The 21,013-nt window shown below is 42.1% G+C and overlaps 1 long non-coding RNA gene across 1 annotated transcript; it reads right to left on the reverse strand.

Moving 5' to 3' along the window:
* Positions 1 to 5,067: 5,067 nt before the first annotated feature.
* On the reverse strand, positions 5,068 to 20,920 carry LOC140195918 (uncharacterized). The gene is made up of 3 exons (XR_011885572.1): positions 20,882 to 20,920; positions 6,444 to 6,589; positions 5,068 to 5,144 (listed from the first exon to the last, which is right to left on the reverse strand). It is a non-coding gene; the product is annotated as an uncharacterized lncRNA (long non-coding RNA).
* Between the last annotated feature and the right edge of the window lie 93 nt (positions 20,921 to 21,013).

Below are 21,013 nucleotides of genomic sequence, written 5' to 3' on the forward strand. Positions count from 1 at the left end.
TAAGGTGCATCTTTAAATATTGTTAAGAGTCAATGAGTACATGTGAATTTCTTTAGCTTTCTGAGGAAGCAGAAGTGCTGCTGAACTTTCTTACGAATGACATCAATGTGGTTTGATCAGGACAGATTATTTTATTTAGAGACACAGCGCTGAACAGGCCCAACTGGCCCATCAAGCCATACTGTCCAACAACCCAACTATTTAACTCGAGCCTAATCATATGACAATTTAATGACTAATTAACCTACTAACTAGTATATCTTTAGACTTTGAGAGGAAACCGGAACACCCAGAGGACACCCATGCACTCACAGGAAGAACGTATTAACTTTCTTACCGAGGACGCTGGAGCTGAACTCTGACGCCCCAAGCTGTAATAACACCACACAAGCTGCCACGCTGTAGTGGCACCACTTACTATTTGGTGATGCTCACACCCAGCGTCGAAGATCTAAAACAACACAACCTCAATACCATTAATATAGACAGGAGCATGTGCACTGCCCCCATTTCAGAAGTCAAAGACCCACTCTTTCATTGTGTTGACACTAAGAGAAATATTTTTGCCATGACACCTTGTCACCAGGCTTTCTACCTTCTTCCTGTACTCTGATTCATCATTTGAGATGTGGCCAAATACATTGGATATACATAGGTATGTTTATTAGGACAAATATGTCAAATACGTTAATTTTTTTGTCTCCATGAGAACTTTCATATCCCAGCTATCTATATATATATGTGTGTGCGTGTGTGTGCGCGTGTGTGTGTGTGTGTATATTTATAGAGAGAGAGAGAGAGTGAGAGAGAAAGTATATAGCCTCATAAAAGTATTCAACCCAACTTCTTTCATATTTTACTGTCTCTTTTTCTAAATTTTTATTATATTGAAGCGGGATTTGTTGAGCTTATCTGCAAAACATTGTGCAAGTCAAATAAAAAAAATCCAAACCCTGTCAACAATTTACTAAGAATTAAAAACCAAAATCATGAGGCTGAAAAAGTATTCATCCACTTTGTAACTTCTATGCTAAATTTCCTCAGATGCAATGCTGTATATTACCTTACCACTCACCCAATTTGCTGATGCAGATCATTGGAGGAACACCTGTTTTCAATAAGTTATAAATTCATAAGAATAAATACCCTTTCTCACTGTTATGTAAAACAGTATGCTAAATTTTCAACGGACCAAACCAAAATGAAGACAAATGAGCATTCAAGGCAAGTCAGAGAAATGAAAATAGTGTAACATACATTTGAGGAAGGGTACAAGACCATCTCAAAGGCACTGAATGTGCCTTAGAGCAAAATGCAGTCCATCATGAAAAAATTGGAAAAAAATATGAAAGCACAGCCACATTGCTTGGGTCTGCCTACCCTTCTAAACTTGGTAGCCAGAGAAGAATGGCACTTGTAAGAGAGGCTACCGTGACACAAACAGTCACTTTGCGTGAGCTGCAGAAGTCAGTGGCTGTGTTTGGAGGTGAACTTCATGGCTCTGCAATCTCTGAGGCTTTGCATAAAAAGGGTATTAATAGAAGAGCGGCAAGGAAGAAGCCCTGGTTAAAAAAAAAAGCGGCATTTACTTGACTGTGAAGACCTTGCAAAGTGCCACTGAGAAAATACGTACAGATGTAGATAAAGGTCTTTTGGTTGGATGAGACTAAAGTGGAACTTCTGGCCTCAACGATAAGTGCTGTGAATGGGGTAGATCTAATGCGCATCACCAAGGTAACACTATTGCTACTCTAAAGTATAGTGGAGGTGGCTATGGGGATGCTTTTCAGCAGCAAGGTCTGAAAATCTGGTCAAGATTGATTGGAAGATGAATGCTGCTAAATACAGAGAGATCCGGAATAAAAGCCTGCTGTCCACTGCCAGAAAGCTTAAACTGGGGAGGAAGTTCACCTTTCAAAAGGACAATGACACAAAGCACATGATTGCCAGAGCAATCATGAAGCAGTTTCGATGAAGAAAATTTACGTCCTTGACTGGCCTAGTCAAAGTCCTCTGACAAGAGATCGAACATCTCTGGCAAGACCTCAGGATTGCTGTGCACCACTGATCACCAAGTAACCTGGCACAGCTTGAGCAATTTTCCAAGGAGGGATGGGCAAATCTTGCTCCATCACATGGTGCAAAGCTAATAGAGACTTATCGAAAAAGACTACTGGCTATAATGCCTGCAAAAGGTGTTTTAACTAAGTAATGAAGAAAGGGGGATGAATACTTTTGAAGTACTGACATTTCCGTTTTTGAATTTTAGTTCTTCATGCTTTAAAATTTTCCCTGTTTTTTTTAAGACTGTACTGTTTAAAAAAAAAGAGCATGTGATTCACAAATACAAATTCTCAGTTAAATTGATCAAAATCCCTAGTTGTAATACTCGTTCATATGAACAAAGGGCTGGGGGCTGAATAGTTTTACAAGGTTGATATATTAAAATTCACATGAAAATAAACATAACTATAATTTATTTGCATATGAAGCATGCATGCATATTCCAATTCTTTTTTGTGCTTTGCAATATGTTTGAAATATTAGGGAAATTTTTTTTCCTTACAGATTTGCTGCCAATGGAAATTTTTTAATGAGACTGATTTCTTAGACAGCTTTATGAATCATGTTTGCTGAGCAGAATGAATACTGCATGTTTGAACTACAGTTTGAGCTTTGACACAACCAACACTGGAAAATGGAAAGTCTGTGCCACAGAGATCACTAGGTCCTCGTAGGCAGCTTTCATCAAGGTCATTGATGATGTAACGTCCCAGCCTTTCTCTCAAATGCAGGCTAATTTTTCCCATTTCATTTTCTTTCTGAAGAAGAATGCATTTTCCTTCGTTCTATGGACAAGGTATCACAAATATTGCTTGGATTGACAGCAAAGCTGGCAGTGAAGTCAGTTTTCTACACACTAGTTAACGTAAGTGGATTAGTAAGGATAAATCTCCTGTTATAACAATAATTATTATTAGAGGAGACTCTGGAATCAGGTATTATAAGTAAACACCTATCAGAAAGCAAATTGATTTTACATTGTATGCACTTTGCTGGAAACCCTAAGAAGCAAATGTTTGATTCTGTATCGCAAATTTTTGCACTGATGAAATGAAATTTAGCACAAATGGGCGCAAAATATAAGATAAACTAATGCGATAATTGTCTGTAATAAATCCAATGATTAAAACCTTAAGCTAAAATTCACATTATTCATCAAACACTAAATTTAGATCCTGGGTACAAAGTAAGTTCATAAAGTAACATTTTCTTCTACACCCTGGAGATTGATTTCATTTATGAATTATGAGCACACAGTTGTTGTTTGTACTTTTAGACTAAAGCATCAATGCTGATATGATGGCATCTCTCCCAATATGGGTCACAACCCTAATGCATGGACAGTCCTGCCAGTGACAATTAAGATCACAATGTTCTTAATTCCTTCATAGTATGAACATTCCTGGCAACAGCAACACTTATCACAGCACACCACAGCTGATGGGATAGTTTCTCAATGGAAGAAAAAGGAATGAAATTCCCTCTTCTTTGTGTAAAAGGCAATAATTGGTGTAAACATGTGACTTTCCTGACAAAGAAACAACCATGGAACAAAGTGCGAATAATGGCTCACAGAGACATACTCCTATCAGTATGTCTCCAGAACCACAAGCAAAAGAAGAAAAGTAGGAAGAGGGAAAGAGAAAGCAAAAAGATCTTAATTGGGTAAAAAAGGTGTCCAGTTGTAAAAGAAATTGATTAATCATGGTCTGCTTTCCACATTAATGAGGTAGCCTGTAGCTGCCGAAGCTAATGACTATAGCTCATCTTGCTATAGTCATTGGATGTTGCCACCTCCAACGGGATCTCACCACCAAGCACATCTTTCCCTCCCCCCCCTTATGCTTTCGGCAGGGAATGCTCCCTACGCGACTCCCTTGTCCATTCGTCCCCCTCATCCCTTCCCACCAATCTCCCTCCCAGCACTTATCCTTGTAAGTGGAACAAGGGCGACACATGCCTTTACACTTCCTCCCTCACCACCATTCAGGGCTCCAGACAGTCCTTCCAGGTGAGGCGACACTTCACCTGTGAGTCGGCTGGGGTGATATACTAGGTCCAGTGCTCCCGATGCGGCCTTCTATATATTGGTGAGACCCAACACAGGCTGGGAGACCGTTTTACTGAACACCTACGCTCTGTCCGCCAGAGAAAACAGGATCTCCCAGTGGCCACACACTTTAATTCCACATCCCATTCCCATTGTGATATGTCTATCCATGGCCTCCTCTACTGTCAAGATGAAGCCACACTCAGGTTGGAGGAACAACACCTTATATTCTGTCTGGGTAGCCTCCAACCTGATGGCATGAACATTGATTTTGTCTAACTTCCACTAATGCCCCTCCTCCCCTTCTTACCCCATCTCTTATTTATTTATTTGTTTCTGTATTTATTTATTAATTATTCCCCCCCCCTCTCTTTTTTCTCTCTCTGCCCCTCTCACAATCACTCCTTACCTGCTCTCCATCTTCCTCTGGGCTTCCCTCCCCCTTTTTTTCTCCGTAGGCGTCCCGTCCCATGATCCTCCCCCTTCTCCAGCTCTGGAAAGTTGCCAATCAACTTTCTGGCTCTTGTCCTTGTCCTTCTGGATGGTACAGATCAGAGGTTTGGAAGAGGAGCTGAGATGAGTGATTAAGGCTGGTAATCATTATTGCCATGGTGTATAAGCATTTGAAAGAATGAACACTTGGACTGACAATAATCTTTGATCCACCATTTTGTCACAATAATAATATAAGAGCTGCACATTTGAACAAAATAATTCTGCCACTCCTTAACTGACAAATGATAGTTTATTGATCACAATAAATCATATTAAACCACTTCTATTTCTCACCTCTCACTCTATCCATTCTACTTTCACCATACCCATCACTCCAGAACTCATACTTCTAAGTGATGATCCCAGAAAGAAAAGAAGGTAAGTGGATTTTATTTTGTTTTGTCTACAGGATATGGCAATCATGAACAGAGACCGGATTTTCTGTCCTTCTCTTATTCCTCTACTGCACTCACTGAGTTGAGGAGACTGTCAAAAGTTCATCACATCGTTGGGTGTAGAGTCACACCTGGGCCAACTGGCAAAGAAGAACATCAGTGAGTCAAAGAGGCATGAGAGATTGCAAATGTTGGAATCTGGTGCAAAACATAAACTGTTTGAAAAACTCAATGAGTCAAGAAACATCCGTGCAGGAATGGTGGTTTGCCCAACACCAGGAGTAAGAGTGTAGAGGGGAGATAGCCAGTACATAGAAATAAGAGGAAGTGATGTGACAGAGGTTGCTAAGTAGAGCTAACTGAGGTGGAGTGGTGGGCAGAGGGAGCCAGGTGGAAGAGGGGCAAGGTGGGATGATTGGGGTAAGTGTTGAGACTAATGGGTGACAGGTAGAAACATGAGAAAAAAAAACGCTATATGGAGCTAGGTGGGTAGGGAAGGAAAAGCATAGGGGCAGAAACTGGTAGGTGATAGGTGGTACCAGATAAGGAAGGAACGATGGGCAGATAGAACCAGGTGAGAAAGGATGAAGGAAAGTTAAACCAAAGGAGAAGAAACCAGGTAGAGAGATGAGTAGGGGATAGGCAGATGTAAGCACATGGTGAGCATCATGAGTCTAGGTAATGGGGGGGGTGGAGTAAAAAAGGTGAATGAAAGGAGAGAGATCATGGGTGGACTGGTGGGTGTAGGGGAAAAACATAGGAGGGGTGAGCTGCATGAAATTAGAAAATACAATGGAAAATACAATTGGAAAATACACCGTTGAGCTATAGGAAGGATATGTGATCCTATTTCTCTGTTTAGCATTTGGCCTCATTGAGGCAGGGGTGAAAGCCGAGGATGGACCAGTCAGCATGGGAATAGGAATGGGAAGAAGAGCTGAAACTGGGAACTCAAGATGGAAGACATGGACAGAGTGCTCACAGAAAAAGCTCATCTGAGTCTTTGCTTGGTCTCGCCAATTTAGAAGAGGCCAAAGATGGATTTCTAAAACAAGCTAGTAGTTTTAACATCATTACTGTGGCTTTTCCACTAAATTCTCAATAACCGGAGATGATGTTTGCCATAGTGAGCCTGTTATCCTTGAAGAATCAGTTACCGCAATATGTATTTGCAAAGATTGATAGGTCTTGGCATTAGAATAGGTTGACGGAAAGTAGGATGCTATCGTTAGTATAGCATTAGGGAACTTTAAGTATTAGAACTTTCTCCAGTAATGTATTAGTGTAAGCATGAGATGTTATCCGGAAAGGAGAAGGCGCCAGCAAACAATGCTATCAAAGGCGACATCCTCAAGATGGGTCAAGATACAATTTCTTTCACTTCTTTTATATCTTCTTTTTATTTCATATATGGTTCTGTTACTGTTAGAGCCTGTTACCTTCATTTTGGTGGTGTGATTTTGTGTTGATTGAGTGATCTGTTGCTTTGCTGTCTCCAAGAGTGTTCCATGAGACTGCGACCAAAGCGTGCGGCTTGGAGGCCAGGAATCCGGGGACGGAGCACAGGCCCATCGAGTATCCATTCCTAAGATAGTCATAGACCAGTGACAAGATACAAAGTAATGATGGGTTACAAACTAAAGCGCAGATTAGAAGGGAAAAATGACTAAGAGGGAAGAAATTAAAGGCAATATGACTGGCTGCTAGAATGAGAATATATATGAGTAGAGCAAGGGGAATCAAAGGGGGTTTGAACATAGAGAATAACCGAAACACATACATGAATATCAAGGGAGCTAATTTTAGAGCTGCAAGTGATAAAAAGAGACAGTGGTGCTATCTTCTCTAACAGAATGTAAAATTTGTTCTTGAAAAAGCAGCTAAAATAACCAAAGGCTATCAATTTAGAAACATCCAATTAATATTTTCACAGGTCTAAATGTTACAAACTGTTACGCACTAAACATATCCTCTGTAACTTCATTGCTATATTTTTTGTTTTAATACCCGTAATTGTAGGCACACTAAGAAGCAGCTTTTTGAAAAGCACACTGTGACAGTGGGAATTTTTACTGACTTTTTATGACATTGTGTTGTTCCAACACTTAACTTTCTACAAAAATATGCATATACAGAATATAAAACTTTTGCAACATTATCAATAATATTGGATATTTAAACCCATTCATTATGAAAATTAATGCAGGGAAATATAATCTTCTTACAAACAAACGGTATAGAGCAAACTGCTTATTTATACTTTAAAAATTAATCCCCGAATGGCACAGTGGCTAAAGCGTAAACACAATATTTTAAATGAACAAATCCAGCAACACAAAACAAATAATATGAAGGCAAGTATCAGTAAAAAAACATTTCAGAAGAAAGTAAGCTTCTGATATAAAGAAGAGGGGAAAAATACAAAATAGTGAAGAACCACAATCAGTTCGAGGGAGAAGATGAAAAGTGAGCACAAGAATTTATCAAATTAACAAAAAAATCAGGAATAAAACAGCAAAGGGCAAATTTCAGAACAAATAGCTCACCACAGAACATCAACAAAATCAGATGCACATTTCAAACTTCCAAATGGGTGGTATTAGAAGTGCACTGACCTCCTGCTCAAATTCCAAGGAAACATTCCTATTAAATGAAGGTTAGCATGAGGAGAGCAAACACATAAATTCTGGCATCTAGACCCAAGCACCATTAGAAGAACCAAAGTTCCATACGAAAACATCCAATTAACCTGGAAAGAAAAAAGAAACATTGCAAGAAACAAACAACAGGAATTCTGCAGATGCTGGAAATTCAAGTAACACACATAAAAGTTGCTGGTGAACGCAGCAGGCCAGGCAGCATCTCTAGGAAGAGGTGCAGTCGACGTTTCAGGCCGAGACCCTTCGTCAGGACTAACTGAAGGAACAGTGAGTAAGGGATTTGAAAGTTGGAGGGGGAAGGAGAGATCCAAAATGATAGGAGAAGACAGGAGGGGGAGGGATGGAGCCAAGAGCTGGACAGGTGATAGGCAAAAGGGATACGAGAGGATCATGGGACAGGAGGTCCGGGAAGAAAGACGGGAGGGGGGGGGGAGGACCCAGAGGATGGGCAAGGGGTATATTCAGAGGGACAGAGGGAGAAAAGGGAGAGTGAGAGAAAGAATGTGTGTATAAAAATAAGTAACAGATGGGGTACGAGGGGGAGGTGGGGCATTTGCGGAAGTTAGAGAAGCCGATGTTCATGCCATCAGGTTGGAGGCTACCCAGACGGAATATAAGGTGTTGTTCCTCCAACCTGAGTGTGGCTTCATCTCTACAGTAAAGGAGACCGTGGATAGACATGTCAGAATGGGAATGGGATGTGGAATTAAAATGTGTGGCCACTGGGAGATCCTGCTTTCTCTGGCGGACAGAGCGCAGGTGTTCAGCAAAGCGGTCTCCCAGTCTGCGTTGGGTCTCGCCAATATATAAAAAGCCACATCGGGAGCACCGGATGCAGTATATCACCCCAGCCGACTCACAGGTGAAGTGTTGCCTCACCTGGAAGGACTGTTTGGGGCCCTGAATGGTAGTAAGGGAGGAAGTGTAAGGGCATGTGTAGCACTTGTTCCGCTTACACGGATAAGTGCCAGGAGGGAGATCAGTGGGGAGGGATGGGGGGTACGAATGGACAAGGGAGTTGCGTAGGGAGCGATCCCTGCGGAAAGCAGAGGGGGGGGAGGGAAAGATGTGCTTAGTGGTGGGATCCCGTTGGAGGTGGCGGAAGTTACGGAGAATAAGATGTTGGACCCGGAGGCTGGTGGGGTGGTACGTGAGGACCAGGCGAACCCTATTTCTAGTGGGGTGGCAGGAGGATGGAGTGAGAGCAGATGTACGTGAAATGGGGGAGATGCGTTTAAGAGCAGAGTTGATAGTGGAGGAAGGGAAGCCCCTTTCTTTAAAAAAGGAAGACATCTCCCTTGTCCTAGAATGAAAAGCCTCATCCTGAGAGCAGATGCGGCGGAGACGGAGGAATTGCAAGAAGGGGATGGCGTCTTTGCAAGAGACAGGGTGAGAAGAGGAATAGTCCAGATAGCTGTGAGAGTCAGTAGGCTTATAGTAGACATCAGTGGATAAGCTGTCTCCAGAGACAGCGACAGAAAGATCTAGAAAGGGGATGGAGGTGTCAGAAATGGACCAGGTAAACTTGTGGGCAGGGTGAAAGTTGGAGGCAAAGTTAATAAAGTCAACGAGCTCTGCATGCGTGCAGGAAGCAACGCCAATGCAGTCATCGATGTAGCAAAGGAAAAGTGGGGGACAGATACCAGAATAGGCACGGAACATAGATTGTTGCACAAAGCCAACAAAAAGGCAGGCATAGCTAGGACCCATACGGGTGCCCATAGCTACACCTTTAGTTTGGAGGAAGTGGGAGGAGCCAAAGGAGAAATTATTAAGAGTAAGGACTAATTCCGCTAGACGGAGCAGAGTGGTGGTAGAAGGGAACTGATTAGGTCTGGAATCCAAAAAGGAGCGTAGAGCTTTGAGACCTTCCTGATGGGGGATGGAAGTATATAGGGACTGGATATCCACGGTGAAAATAAAGCAGTGGGGGCCAGGGAACTTAAGATCATCGAAAAGCTTAAGAGCGTGAGAAGTGTCACGATCATAGGTAGGAAGGGATTGAACAAGGGGGGATAAAACCGTGTCGAGGTATGCAGACACGAGTTTGGTGGGGCAGGAGCAAGCTGAGACAATAGGTCAGCCAGGACAGGCAGGTTTGTGGATCTTGGGTAGGAGGTAGAAACGGGAAGTGCGAGGTGTGGAAACTATAAGGTTGGTAGCAGTGAATGGGAGATCCCCTGAGCGGATAAAGTCAGTGATGGTGTGGGAGACAATGGCCTGGTGCTCCTTAGTGGGGTCACGATCGAGGGGTAAATAAGAGCAGGTATCCGCGAGTTGTCGCTGTGCCTCGGCAAGGTAGAGGTCAGTCCACCAGACTACAACAGCACCCCCCTTATCGGCGGGTTTAATAATAAGGTTAGGATTAGTGCGGAGGGAGTGGAGAGCAGAGCGTTCCGAAGGAGCGAGGTTGGAATGGGGACAAGGTGCGGTGAAGTCGAGACGGTTGATGTCCCGTCGGCAGTTAGCCATAAAGAGATCCAGAGCAGGCAGAAGACCAGAGCGGGGTGTCCATGAAGAAGAGGAGGGTTGAAGACGGGAGAAGGGGTCATCAGTGGGGGTGGAAGAGTCCTTGCCGAAGAAGTAGGCTCGGAGACGGAGACGGCGGAAGAAAAGTTCCGCATCATGGCGAACACGGAACACGTAACATTGCAAGAGGTTTCAATGTTTGAAACCTTGTAACCTCTGTGATCCTGGAAAAGAAAGTAAGTTTTACAATTTGAGAACTATGTATGTCTTGCACTCACAGTAATTGATCAGGATCACTTGATCATGAGAATTAATAGCTGGAGTTGCAAGGAGAAAATCTGCAACAGAGACAGCCTGTTAGAGAAGTTGGGATGTATCTATACAGCTGACTGGATCCCTACCTTCAATTAACTATTATCATAGATACATCACTGTCAGGCAGCTTCATCATGTAATCATCTCTTTTATTGTAGGTTAGGCTCACTCTAACATCAATGTGCAATGTGAAAAGTATAAATGCCTTGTTTGGTGTTACAAGTCCACCCCAGGTTGTAGCCCCTTTAAGCAATTATTTGTGATAATGACCCTTGGATGAGCATGTACTGTTTATTATTATTAGTGCTTAGGCAATGACAATCATTGCATTGTTTGATTGATGCATATTTTGAATCGTTTCCTCTGAAACGTTCGTAACCTAAACAGTTTGCAGTCGCAAATGTGGCTGCAGCAGAGTTTCCATACAGTAGAAGATGCCTGCGGGTCCAGACCAGCTGGCAAATCTACCCCATTAGTCTCCCAAATGCCCATTTGTATGTACAGGCTGAACATAATCTGGGCATTCCCATGCTGGGGAAAACTTACATTCATTAACTACTGACAAAAATTTGGCAAAACTGAATGCTTTCTGGATTTCAGAAGTTCTTCAGGTAATGGAATGGCAGACATCCCACCCTGCAAAAACTCATTTCAGGGAGGTAGCACCACCATTTCAGGGAAGCAACACCCACGCCCCCCGCAACCCCATATCCCCCCCCCCCACCCCCGTTGACCTCCAAGGGTGTATGTAATACTTTGTTTAGTGATTTTGTCTAATCTGTAAACCAAGTTGGGTATATGCAGCAAATGTGACATTAAAGTATGTACTTATATTATATTATATTATCATGTTTATTCTATTACAACTTTAAGCAAGTCTACAGGGAGTTTGGCCTCATCACGCAGGACATAAATAGCGTAGCTCCTTGGCAGCTAGCCAGCTAGTTTAAGTCTGGGATCCCCAATCTTTTTTGCACTGCGGACTGGTTTAAAACTGACAATATTCTTGCGGACTGGCCGACCCGGATTGGGGTGGGGGGGTGGTGTTAAACGCGACCGGAATATAGGTGATAAGTCAACTATAAGTCACTTGTAAGTGGCTGATACACTTAATTTCATTTCTAAAGGGGTTTATCTAACGAATTTAATATTAAAGACACAGCACATATTTTCCTCGCATGAATGTAGTGATAAGTCAATTATAACAGTGGTCCCAAACCTCCAGGCCGCGAAGAATGCAGTGGTACAGTGGTAGCCAGAACGCCTCCAGCACATCTTTAAGAAAAAAAGCCGAAATAATCAAGCTAATTGATTAGGTGCTGCCCAGCACGTAGGCACCGGCCCAGATCAGAGGCGACGCAATCCGCAATCACCTCTGATCTGGGCCGACATTTTCGTGCCAGGCGACACCTAATTAATTAGCTTGCTTATTTCGGCTTTTTTCTTAAAGATGGGCTGGGTGAGTTCCAGCCACCGCTGTACCGCAGCATTCTTTGCAGCCCGGAGGTTGGGGACCACTGAATTATGTCACTTATAAATCAATAGCATCATAATATTTTAAGTAACGTTTGGATATTAAACACACAGCGCATATTTTCCTCGTATGAACATATAAAATCATTGTAACACACTAATATCACTGAATCAGTGAGAGCCCTGGGCTTGTTTTCCTGCAACAACCTGGTCCTATCGAGGGGTGATGGGAGACAGCAATACTCGAAGGGGGTTCCTTATGTCCACTCTATTCCGCAATTTAGTTTTCGTTGCATTCATTGCAGAAAACTCCGCTTCACAGAAGTATGTTGGAAATGGAAGCAACGTTTTCAGTGCTTTCGTGGCTATCTCAGGATATTCAGCCTTGACTTTGATCCAGAATGCCGGCAGAGATGTTATGTCAAACATACTTTTCAGCCTGCCGTCACTTGCAAGCTGTAGGAGTTGATCTTTTTCCTGGGCTGACATGGATGGTTCACCGGGAACGTTCACAAATGGGTCACGGACACATTCCTTTGAACGTCGTGGGTCACTGATGACCTCGTGTGCGTTAAAATTCAACAGTGGGCGTGACAGGGAATGAGGAAAGGTGTAGATGACTCATATCATTTCATATCGCCAAATCATATCGTTTGCTGGTGGCCCGGAGGTTGGGAACCACTTGCTCTCACTCTCCCTCTCAAAAAAATCTATTTCCGGGATATTGTATATAATCTCCAGGCATCAGGGAGCCACTATTGATATGCGAGAGACTCCCTGGAACTCCTGGGAGAGGTGGCATGTCTGGAATGGCATTACCAACACCGAGTCTCCTACCATGACCATCCTCAGGTCAATAATGACCTGAATCTCAACTATAAGTACCCGCCACATTTACCTAGAATTAGTGAAACATAAATTATGTTTCTCTCCTGCTATCTTTGTTATTTTCTGTTTTTAATTTAGACTTCTAGCATCTGCAGCTTTTTTTTTGCTTTTTTTCACATAAATAATTAGGATCGTTTCCCATAGCAAGTAGTTCACCCAACACCACAAAACTTTTCCACAATCAATAAGATCAAAATAGGAATGAGATGCAATATTCTTTGCTTGCATGTATGAGGGCAATTTCAACAACAGATGAATGAGCTTGGCAGTATTCAGAATAAAATGCACTGCTTGTTTGGATTTCCATAGACAACCCTAAACATACATTTCACAAGCACAGTTACTCACCTGGGCCTCATTACTAGACAATCCCAACCCAAAAATTTCAACCACCAAGAAGTACAAAGCAAGGGAATACCATCGACTGCAGGCTCCTCTCCAAGTTACACACTATCCTGAGGTGGAAATATGTCTCTATTCCTTCATTATCAGTAAATCCTGGATCTTGAGTACTGTTGAGCACATTTACATGGAGTGTTGTCGCTGGAACACAGCATCCTTCATCAGGGACCCCTGGCACCCAGGACATGCTCTCCTCTCACTACTACCATCAGGAAGAAGGCACAGGAGCCTCAGGACTCATCCCACTGGGTTCAGGAACAGTTATTACCCCTCAACCATCAGGGTCTCGAACCAAAGGGAATAACTTCACTCAACTTCACTTGTCTCATCATTAAATTGTTCCCACAACCTATGGACTCTCTTTCAAGGACTCTTCATCTCATGTGCTCAATATTTATTGCTTATTTATTTACTTTTTTAAAATTTATTTTTGTATTTGCACAGATTGTTGCCTTTTGCAAACTGGTTGAAAGCCCAGGTTGATGTGGTCTTTCATTGATTCTATTATGGTTATTATTCTATTATGGATTTTTTGAGTGTGCCCTCAAGGAAATAAATTTCTGAGTTGCATATGGTGACATATATGGTTACACTAATAATAAATTTACTTCGAACTTTGATTATCTTTGCTGTAAGGACTACAGTGTTCACCACTGCCTTCTGAAGGGCATTTAGATATGGGCAATATAATTTGAGAAGTACATCTAAAACATGCTTGGTGTAATCTTGTGGTCCCAATGTAACAGCTGCATACCCACAAATTCAATGGACTGTTAATTTACTAATCTACAGTTCCATGCCACATTGGTTTGAAAACAGGCCAAACTGTGGGTTGAACAGACCTCTTACTACGGAGTGTGTCTCACTTTTGTTGAATAAATGGCTACTTCATATCTACCAGCTGCATCTCTTCGGTGACTTTGTTCACATTACAAGTTGTTATTGGTAGTATCCATCTAGGATTCCACTCATATCAACTGGGTGCACTCATAGATTACATATTGGGGGCCTGTTCCATCCTTAGCTATTTACTTGCTTCAAATATAATCTTACAAAAGACTTCAGGATTCCCAAGGTCAGGTAAACAAAGCCAACATTTAGGGTCAATGACCCTTTATGCTGAACCTCTTTAAAGCTTTTGTTGGGCTACTTGTAGAGTATTTGGTCAGTTTGTATTACATTTGTAAAGCAGCATGTTTGCAACTATATCTCCTGGACATAGAGGGCTCTGTTCAAAAAAAAACAAAAATGGATAGGAAATATTTAAAGGAATATGAATTAAATGTAGACAAATAGTTTCAGCTTAAATGTGCAACTTGGTTTATGTGGAAGTGTTGGAGCAGGCAAAGGGCCTGTCTCCTTGCTGTATGACTCGATAATCGTATGACTCACCCTGAATTTAGAAGTATTTGAAAGACTGTGGCATCCTATTTTATTTTCCTGAGCAATTATCTGGATTAGGGTTCATCAGTTTTAAGTACAACTAGCCTTTCGAGCATTCACCCTCATTTTTTAGTGTATCCAAAATCCCATGAATTTCTTTCTTTAATGCAACTCCCAACGTAATTTTTCTTGGTGAAGACTGGTGCAAAGTACAGTACATATTTGCGCCTCAACCATACCATCTGCCTCCATAAGTAAATTCCTTCATTGATGTTTGATCAGCCCTTCTTCTCTGTAGGCAGTGCCCCAGAATCAAAGATAACTTAATTCCACTTCAGGTTTGTGGATCCTGAGCTGGCTGATGGGAATCACAGTCTCTTCCATTGACAAACCAGGCAATGGTTGCCAGAGTGAACAGCTGGGTAGTTTCTGTGGTAGCCTATTCCTTCCAGTACCTACACAAGGCCTCTGAGTGCTGAGGTTCTCACTACCATTCCAAATGTTGCTTTACTTAATTTTATTTCTCTGCCTACCTGAGAAATCTTTCTAATGGAACAAAGAATAGAAAATCTGTTTCAGGAGTCCAGTGTTAGACACTTGAACTATGTGACCAGCTCAGTGTAGTTGATTGAGGTAACTTCTCTTGTTACAACCTCTTTCCTTTACCCATGCCAGTAGAATATACTTACACATTTTATGCAGGTTGTCTTTTATGTTTGCTGTTAGTTTCATTCTAATGCTCTCTCTTTGCCTTTCATTTTATTTTACTTCCCATTCGGCATTCCACAAACGCTTGGTTCTCATTTTTGCAAACTACCTGACATCTGCCATATAACCTTTCTACCTGCTCCAGCTAACTCTCTGCTTTTTGTTACTGTCCAGGGAGGTATTATTCCTAATGGGAGTGTACGTTCTCCCTAGCTGATACACATCCATCTTGAAAGCCTCACATTTTTCAATTACAATTTTATCTGCACAGTTTTGATTCCAATTTGCCCGATCCAGATCTGTTCTCATGTAATTGAAATTGTCCCATCTCTATTTGACTACTTTTACCTCGGAGTAATCAATATCTTTTTCCGTCACTTGTTCCAATTGTTAAAATATTGTATCCTAAATGACCCACAACTAACATGTGCTGCACCTGATTTTGGGTCACTTCCAGAAGCTTTTCAAGCACTTTTGAATTCCTCATTTCAAAATTATACCAATCAAGAATGTTCTGAAGGCAGTTCAGAAAATCTGCCTGCAGGACTGTTTCCCTACTTCTATCCCTAACAGTGGCATTGAACAGAATTCTCAGTCACTATTCACTGATATCCTTACATAAGCAACAGAAAGACAGTGTATCATTATGGAATCACTTTTGCAAATATGGAACAGCTTGACTGCTCCCCTTATGAAAGAATCCTATTTCACAGTTGCTCTCTTTTTTACCCCACTTTATACTGTTCAGCCACCTGTGGCGCTATGATCCTGGATCTGCTTGCATGTTCTCATCAGAACTCAGAACTAAAAACTGGTTGAATAGCATGGCACTCTCAAAGGTCCCCAAAACTACCTGTCTTCTCGCTTTTGTTATTTATCTGGTACTTAATCATTCTCTCTCTCCCTGCACTCTCATGAGATGGCCAATAACCAAAAAAATGTGCTGTCCCTAACATAGTCAATGCAACAGATGGTCCAAATGATATAAGCTGCGATGTAAGCTCGGCTCCTCCTGTTCACATTACTTGCTATACCTCTGGTTGCCCAGGACACAGGAGGCATCCTGGAATTTCCACATGGCACAGGATATGAGATGCATCTGTTTCTTAGTTTAACTCAACTAACAGGTAAAGAATACACATTATTGGTATTAAATTACAAATGTTTCCTTACCATTAACAAACATTTAATTCCCTAGTTTTTTGCTTAAACAAAATGCATCTTTAAACTCTCTGATCCCACACTCCTTTTATGCAACTGAACTAAATTAGAAACCATAGAAACCATAGAAAATCTACAGCACAGAAACAGGCTTTTTGGCCCTTCTTGGCTGTGCCGAACCATTTTCTGCCTAGTCCCACTGACCTGCACATGGACCATATCCCTCCATACACCTCCCATCCATGTATCTGTCCAATTTATTCTTAAATGTTAAAAAAGAACCCGCATTTACCACCTCGTCTGGCCGCTCATTCCATACTCTCACCACTCTCTGTGTGAAGAAGCCCTCCCTAATGTTCCCTTTAAACTTTTCCCCCCTCACCCTTAACCCATGCTCTGTTTTTTTTCTCCCCTTGCCTCAGTGGAAAAAGCCTGCTTGCATTCACTCTATCTATACCCATCATAATTTTATATACCTCTATCAAATCTCCCCTCATTCTTCTATGCTCCAGGGAATAAAGTCCTAACCTATTCAACCTTTCTCTGTAACTGAGTTTCTCAAGTCCCGGCAACATTCTTGTAAACCTTCTCTGCACTCTTTCAAGCGTATTTATATCCTTCTTGTAATTTGGTGACCAAAACTGAACACAATACTCCAGATTCGGCCTCACCAATGCCTTATACAACCTCATCATAACATTCCAGCTCTTATACTCAATACTTTGATTAATAAAGGCCAATGTACCAAAAGCTCTCTTTATGACCCTATCTACCTGTGACGCCACTTTTAGGGAATTTTGTATCTGTTTTCCCAGATCCCTCTGTTCTACTGCACTCCTCAGTGCCTTACCATTAACCCTGTTGGTTCTACCTTAGTTTGTCCTTCCAACATGCAATACCTCACACTTGTCTGTATTAAACTCCATCTGCCATTTTTCAGTCCATTTTTCCAGCTGGTCCAAGTCCCTTTGCAGGCTCTGAAAATCTTCCTCACTGTCTACTACACCTCCAATCTTTGTATCATCAGCAAAAAAAAAACTCGTCAACAAAGAGTCATATACAATTCATTTACAGTATGTATGCTCCATTGTAAGTTTGAATATAGGTAAAGGTATGTTGAACTTATCCTGCGTTTCCTTTCCATTCACATGGGTGATCAGAGTCCGCAACATAATTGCAAAGTTACACAATGCCTCCAGCAATTAGCTGCACAAGAGACCTGAAAGATTGCCCTGTACAAAACAAAAGTTATTCTGTTAATACGCAGATGATTATATCTCTACAATAGTCACAAGTACCTTCAGAGCACATAAAAAGAAGAACTAGTCCTCACTATCATTTTTATATGCTATTGCAACATTGAATCATTGTAAACAATGCCTCAGTCACTTTGATAAACTCAAGGCATTCGATAAATCACCCTAACCAAAGAGTCCAAAAATTCCGCAACTTTGTGCGTTACCACGTAAGAAACTAAGGAAAGTACACAAGGACAAGATCAAAAAAGCAACAGAAGACAGAAAATTTCTTTAAAGTAAAGAGACTTTAGAGCAACTGTGAGTCACAGCTATCATGCACTGAACCATTTAGGAATGTGTCACAGTTCTCATAGAGTTATAGAGCACTACAGCACAGAAATAGGCTCCTTTGCCCATCTAGTCCATGCCCAATTGTTATTCTGCCGAGTTCCATTGATCCACCAATGGACCAAAGTCCTCCATATCCATCCCATCCATGTACTTACCAAAACTTCTCTAAGTGTCGCAATAAAACCTGCATCCACCACCCTCTGAGTGAAGAAGTTCTCCTCAGATTCCCCTTAAATATTTCACCTTTCACTTTTAACCAATAAACTCTAGATATAGTCTCACGCAACCTCAATGGAAAAAGTCCACCGATGCAGCATCCTGGAAGCACCCAACCACAGCCAACTCTTGGGTCCGTCCGAAAACTCCGAGCCTCTGACACCGAGCACCATCTCTGCCGAGCACCTCGACCCCAGCCCCAATAACATTCAATACGAAAAGCCGAGGATTTGGGGCAATCCCCTCCGAAGATTCTCGATCGCACAGTAGCAGCGGCAGCCAAGCCGGCATTTCAGATGTTTCTCCAGATGTTCCTCTGTGCTTCCAACATCCGTCTCCATCAAATCAGGATTGTGCACGGCCCCTAGTTAACAAATACGATATGATTTCGGAGTGGCCTCATGCGCTGTGTCATGCCGCCATCTTCTCCTCCCCCTCAAAGTTCGCCCATAGTGAACTATGGTATAAATGGAAGGAGATGAGGAACCAGAGGGATGATGGCATGAACATTGACTTCCCAAACTTCCAGTAACCACTGCCTTCAAAATTTGTTCTGCTTCTCTCATTCTGGTGACCTGCTCATGACCTCTCTTCCGCTTCCTTACCCTCATGTCCATCACCTCCCATTGGTTCCCCACTTCCTTGCCATTGTTCCATTCCATTCGATCATATTCCTTCTTCTTCAGTGCTTTGCCTCTTCCACCTATCGTCTCCTAGTTTCTCACATCATTCCCCGTCATCACCCCTCCCCACCCACCCACCTACCTTCTCCCTCACCTGGGCTCATCTATTATCTGCCAGCCAGCTTATACTCCTCTCCTTCTCCCGCCTCCTCATTCTGGCTTCTGCCTCCTTCCTTTCCATACCTACTGAAGCATCTCAGCCAACACGTTCACTGTTTATTTCCCTGCATAGAGGCTGTTTGACTTGCTGAGTTCCTTCAGCATTGTGTGTGGTGTGTGTGTGTTGCTCAAGATATCCAGCCTCTACAGAATTTCTTGTGTGTTCATTTATTATTTGGTTAGGGAATAAACGCCAGACTTTTCCTCAACCTGAAGTCAGCCACATTTCACATTTCGTTTCTAAAAACATTTATACCCTTGATGATGAGTGCATTTTGCTAACACTCATACTGTGACTTAAACTTCTGATCAGAATGGCCAAAACATGCATCAGATCCATTGTGATTTCTTCAAAATATTTCACAATTAACACCTGCAGGTTTTCTCAAACATTGTATAGGTATTTCTGGAATGAATATAGTACAAGGATTATGAATCAGACAAATCGTTGCCAGTTGTGTGCTTATCCTGGATATCAGGAGAATGAGGGGGGGATCTCATAGAAACATTCAGAATGTTAAAAGGTCTGAACTGATTAGATATGACAAAGTTATCTCCCATGGTAGGGGAGTCCAGGACAAGAAAGCATGACTTCAGGATTGAAGGACGTCCACTTAGAGCAGAGATGCGGAGAAATTATTTTCGTCAGAGGGTGGTAGATCTGTGGAATTTGTTGCCACGAGAGGCTGTGGAGGCAAGGTCATTGGGTGCATTCAAGGTAGAGATAGATAGGTTCTTGATTAGCCAGGGCATCAAAGGGTATGGGGAGAAGAAAGGGGAGTGGGAATGACTGGAAGAATTGGATCAGCTCATGATTGAATGGCCTACTTCTACTCCTATATGTATCTTATGGTTTTATTATCCAATCCATGAATCTGCTCTTCAACATCCAGGTAATGGGGTAAGTAATGGCGTTGGTGTTGGTAGTTACATGATGACTGGCCCAGTAAGTGGGTACTTTCTGGATGTAACAAACATTCACAAGTAGTGATAGTAATTAAGAAAATTTTATAAGTGTCGAGCTAAATAGTTTCAGGTTACAAATATTAACATCCCTGATTCTTTACCACAGTTCAAGGTCACAACGTATTTTTATAAAATATTAGCAGCAGACACAAAATGCAGGTCAGGCAGCATCTATGGAAAAGAGTCAACTGTCGATATTTCGACCCGACATCCTTCTTGAGGTCGCTTCACCCAAAACGTCCACTGTTTACTGTTTTCCATTGGTGCTGCCTGACTGGCGAGTTCCTCCAGCATTTTGGGCGCGTTGCTTTGGATTTTCAGCATCTGCAGATTTTCTTGTGTTTATAAAATATTATCTCTTTTAGTGTTGAAGAACAAATGGCAGCAGTGGAGTCACGATAAAATAATTAGATTTGGATTAATTTACATTCCCATGTCCTTCAGTTGATGATTTTTTCCCCAATTAGGGCACTGTCAAAATATTAGCCGGAAAAATAACTTTCTGGGAGAGCTTCCCAGTTCTAAATCCATCCAACTGATCACCTTCCCAACATCTGGTTCACCTCTGATACTGTGAAACAAAAATAATATATCCCAAGGCATTCTGTAGCTCTGACAATGCAATATTTAGGAATTAATTACTCGGCTTATACGTCACTGAAAAGCAATTTTGGGCAGATGTTAAACACAAACCAATTCCCCGACAATATTTTCTTTGCCGATGAGAGAATTTGAGTACTAAACAAGTAATTTTATTTCGTGCTGCGAATTTCACCCTTTCACTGTTACCATCTGTTGCCGTTACCATTTTGCAGGACGTGCTGCCTTCTTCACTCCCTTCAGCTGGATCGGTGTTTCTACTCTGGGCCCCGCCCCGCGATGGCGCGGGTTTCAGCAGTGGGCGGCGCGGGCACAGGGAGGTGGGAACGCGCACTGC

Source organism: Mobula birostris, chromosome 4 (assembly GCF_030028105.1).
Source record: "Mobula birostris isolate sMobBir1 chromosome 4, sMobBir1.hap1, whole genome shotgun sequence".
In the NCBI taxonomy this organism is placed as follows: Eukaryota; Metazoa; Chordata; class Chondrichthyes; order Myliobatiformes; family Myliobatidae; genus Mobula; species Mobula birostris.